The following is a 4,900-nucleotide window of genomic DNA, read 5'->3' on the forward strand; positions in this document are numbered from 1 at the left end:
GGTGGGAGAGAGAGAGGAGGCTAGGAGTGAGGAGAACCAACGTGGCAGGCCACGTAGGCGGTCAGACCCGGTCAAAGGGGTTTTGGACCTCCAGTGACACACTTAAATAGATTAGGGGGCCGAATCTGCATTTTCGGAGTTCGTGGAACTACTTGATACACCCTCACTAGTTTAAGGACTCCAGTGCATTTTACTCAATTTAAGATAAGAGTTTATCTTGAGGATCCTCCCAAACAAAACGGTGCTGCCCCTTAAAAAGAAAAACAAACCGACTGCCCGACTGCAGGCTACCAGTCCCGATCCCGCTCCCCATTTCAAATTCCGACCCCCAGTGTCCTCCCTCCGGCCTCCTCCTCGACGCAACCTCGCCTCCCTCCCGTGGCCGCCACTCTCGCGTGCGATGGCGGCGCGTCAGGAGTGGAGCATGTCTGACTTCGAGATCGGCAAGTACATCGGCGAGGGCAAGTTCGGCAAGGTCTACCTCGCCCGCGAGAAGCAGGTTGGTTCTAGTAAGCTTTTTACCCTCCGATTGTTCCAATTCCCCCCAAATTTCGCCTCCGACGAGGCTAACCTGCGCGTGACGATGATCCAGAGCGGCTACGTGGTGGCGCTCAAGGTGACTTACAAGGCGAAGCTGGAGAAGTACCGTTTCCACGCGCACCTGCGCCGGGAGATTGAGATCCAGCACGGACTCGACCACCCCAACGTGCTCCGCCTCTTCGCCTGGTTCCAGGACGAAGAGCGCGTCGTCCTTGTCCTCGAATACGCGGCCCGTGGTGAGCTATACAAGGTCCTCCGTGCTGCGGGCCACTTCACCGAGCGCACGGCCGCCACTGTAAGGACCCCCTGTCCCCTCCTTTTTATTCACTGTTACCCCCCCCCCCCCCCCCCCCCCCCCAAACTTTTCTGCATCCGGTTGAATTGGACCCATTGGCTGTTTACGACTTAAATTATGTTAACCTGAACCATTGTAGTAGAAGTAAGCCTCTTATGGCGGCAATTGGATGATATTTGTGTTTTGTGAGGTAGATATAGTTGGCTCCACTACTGTTACTTCTATTAAAACGAAACCAAGATGAAAACGACAGAGGAAAGAGTGAGAAAGTGAGGAAGAAACGCATCTCTGCAAAGTTTCAGAAAACTAGTCCATGTGACGATTAGGTCTTAAGTTGGCAATTGTTTGATACTACTACTCGACTCATGAAAGAGAGCAAGAGGGTCTTTAGAAACGCCTCCAACTTAATGTATAATTCATTAATTGCTGATTCCTCAGTAGTGGTTTCCTGTGCATCGGAAACAAGTTGAAGTTACAGTTCATAAAAGAGGTGGTTGACGTAGTAAACCGTTTGATATTTGAAAACTTTAGTTCCATTTATATGTTGTCAAAATGGTTTAGGGGTTTATCGATTTTTGTATTATCTGATTACAACATTAAATATCCTTAGAACCTCTGCAATACAATGCAAAGGTTACATCCCATTTTACAAGTTAAGCTGAAACAAAGTTTTCCACAAACTACGACCACATGAAGTGCACTCTGCGGTTTACTTCCCTCGAGCTATACATTATACATGAAACAATGTGAAGATACATAGCATTTCCTTTAGCATGATACCGTTTCAGCTAGTCAGCTTTTGATAGTGCCAATAATGGCCAAGAATATGTGCTGGCAGTGCCATACCAGACCCTAGAACATGATATACATATGCAGGCTTCCTTCTGATTTGCCATTTTTTGTTAGATTCTTATGGCACTGAACCTTATGTGTTTTAGTACGTTGCAAGCCTTGCTGGTGCACTGGCATACTGTCACAAGAAGCAGGTCATTCATAGGGACATCAAACCAGAGAATTTGCTACTTGATATTGAGGTTGGTTCCTCTTATGCCATTGTTGCACCTCTGATATTGTTTATTGTTGCGAGCAAATTTAGTGGTGCCTGTCTTTGTACTTTAACTGCCTTGTATTGTTGTAGTTTTTCTAACCCAATGGTCTTATTTCTGCTCAACATGTATTCAACATAGCTATTGCTGTTATACAGCGAACCTTGCTCATTGCTCAAGAGTAGTGCCCATACTTTTTACATCATATTTTTTTTTTTATCTTAATAGACCGATGGTCTTCTTTCTGGACACCATAGCTCTAAGCCTCTAATAGAATTGTTGCTGTAAGTTTGCTCAAGAATCTAATCTATAGATAATAGCATAAAATCTCAATATCTCATAGAGTTGAAAATCTTTCTCTAAATGTTTAGCTCCTCTTAAGTGTACATTGTACAACTGTACATTATAAAAGTATTTTCGTATTTTTTCTAAACAACAGTGAGTGTAAGACTTTTATATGTTATGTAGGAAGGGTAGACAAATGTGAAATCAGCCATCGTAATGTGAAATTCAAGGCACTGAATGATGAAGATGATATTTTCTGTAACAGCTCAATAAGGGCAACTCATCTTGCGTTTAATTCATGCTTGGTAGGATATGCAGGATGTGTCTAAGAATAGATTTCAAAACTTACATATATTGTTGCTGATACACGTAAGATATATGGAGAATGGTTGTGCAAATGCAAGTGCTTCTTAAATGTCTCAATTTCTAAGGAACTTCTATAGTCATGATTGAAATTACTAAATGCTAGCAGCAAAAGTGTTAGTTATGCTGCCTGTCTCTGAAAGTCAGGGGAACAAATCGGGGCTGATGCCTCATTCCGCTCGCTGTCTTGAGTTCTTGATGCTCCAAGTACTGAGTGTTTGATTTGATAACTAGTTAACTTCCTTTTTCTCCAGGGCCGGCTTAAAATTGCAGACTTTGGATGGGCAGCTCGGTGAAATGCTAAACGACACACACTCTGTGGCACAATTGATTATCTGGCACCTGAGATGATAGAGAAAAAAGCTCATGACCATGCCGTTGACAACTGGACTTTAGGAATCCTGTGCTATGAGTTCTTATATGGTTCACCTCCTTTTGAAGCAGATGAACAGGATGATACCTTGAGAAGGTATGGCCTCAGACATCTGTTTTCTTTTTCTCCATTTAACTTCATGCCCTAACCTTCTGTGCCACATGAATTTGGAACAGGATAGTTAGAGTGGATTTGACATTCCCTTCAAGTCCTTGTATATCTTCAGAAGCAAAGGATCTCATTTCCAAGGTATCGTCGAAAACTATTAGTTATATATCATATATTAGATATTAATTAAAGTGACAAGTGTGGGTTGGACTATTGAGTTAAAGTGTGAGTTTGTATGCAGCTTCTAGTGAAGGATTCAAGCCAGAGGCTTTCTCTTGAAGACATAATGAAGCATCCATGGATAAAGAAGAATGCAGAACCTTCAGGGAGTTGCATTAAGCAAAAAGATCTAGGAAGAGTTAAGGTAAATGATAATCCCTCCATTTGTTTCTATAGGGCGTATGAGGATATGAAAAAGCCAAACTTCCCAAGTTTTAACCAACAACTAATTAAATTATGTGCATATCTTTGTAAGAAAGTTATATCAGTATTTATGTTTCACAAACCTTTCAATATGATATTAATTTTGTAATAAAATTGATATTACTATGTTGTAAGAGAACTTAACGGTCAAAGTGTATTCTTAAAGCCTTTTTCAAATCCTAATGTTTATTTGGTAAAACACTCTACTACTTTGCTGAGCATGGAAAATATTATTTTGCCCCCATAGCATGGTATTCTTGTTTAGCTTCGCATGCAATGTAGTTCTTGCATTTGATAGATCAATATGGCCAGACGTGACAAAGAACTTAATGATTATTGCACTCATAAGAATTAGTTCAGGTCTAGATCCGAAATTGGCAGTATCTGGATTGATGTGGTAATACACTTCCATGTCCGCTGAGATACCTGGTCTGAACAAAAGGACAACTCATTTTTTTTTCCTAATGGGTCTGCACGTTTGCTTGGATCAGCAATGCACCTTTTGCTCTGCTGACTACTTGTAGATGACACGCAATTACTGTGCAGTATCACTATGACTTTTTGCTAAATTTCATTACGGTTTACTCTACAGCCTGTACTCATCTGAAAATCGGCCCGTTTTGGTGAAGCACTTGTTTGCCAGTGGCCCAGAAACTTCACATGTTCGTTATTGATGTGGTATGCCGAACTCGTCGCTTGGAGGTCAAATATGACGACCCTTCGCATGTTTGTAGTTCTGATAGTCCCGGAGTAGGTATGTGCCTACAGGCTTGCTCATACTGTCTACAGGCTGGAGGAGCCTGTTGTCGATTGAAGTTTGATGCAGGGCTTGTGTGCTTCATGTTTTGAACTGTGCTGTTAAACCTTTGTACATGAGAACATTGATGGTAGTGGAGAAGAATGTGGTCTTGCCTGTGGCGATCTTATTTATCACTGTCGCTGTATCTTGTGTTATGAGCTTACTGACGGTATTAGTAATTCTGTGGTCTAAAACAACGAAATACGAATGTGCCCGCCATGGAGAAAAGAATATTTTTCTCTGATAGAAAAACGAAAAAAGAGAGGCCATGTACTAGTATCATGGTGACTTCAAAATGAAATATGCAAGCCTCCCCACCGGGAGATGATGGCAACACTAGCGTTTTTTTTTGAAAGAAACCGACACTAACGTTCGTCTGCTTAGGCGTGTTTCATACGATGTGATGGCTCTGTTTGGAAAAATAGTCAAGAGTTATTTTGAGGGATAAGGTTTAGCTCAAGAAAATAGCCCTTTAATGAAATAGCCCTTGAGATGTTTGCATCCAAAAGCTATTTGGATCATAAAGCACTTTTCTAATCATTTGGTTACCACTTTTCCAAGAGAGAGAAAGAGAAAATTAGTGGGGCCCATCCGAAATAGCTCCAAATAGCACCCGTTGAGGGGGATAGTTTTTTGGGTGGACTATTTGCAAATAGCCTACAACTTTT

The 4,900-nt window shown here is 41.8% G+C and overlaps 1 pseudogene; it reads left to right on the forward strand.

Moving 5' to 3' along the window:
• Positions 1–261: 261 nt before the first annotated feature.
• LOC120692784 lies at positions 262–4,377 on the forward strand (annotated as a pseudogene).
• The last annotated feature ends 523 nt before the right edge of the window (positions 4,378–4,900 follow it).

The sequence above is a fragment of the Panicum virgatum genome, chromosome 9N, assembly GCF_016808335.1.
Source record: "Panicum virgatum strain AP13 chromosome 9N, P.virgatum_v5, whole genome shotgun sequence".
NCBI classification, from domain to species: domain Eukaryota; kingdom Viridiplantae; phylum Streptophyta; class Magnoliopsida; order Poales; family Poaceae; genus Panicum; species Panicum virgatum.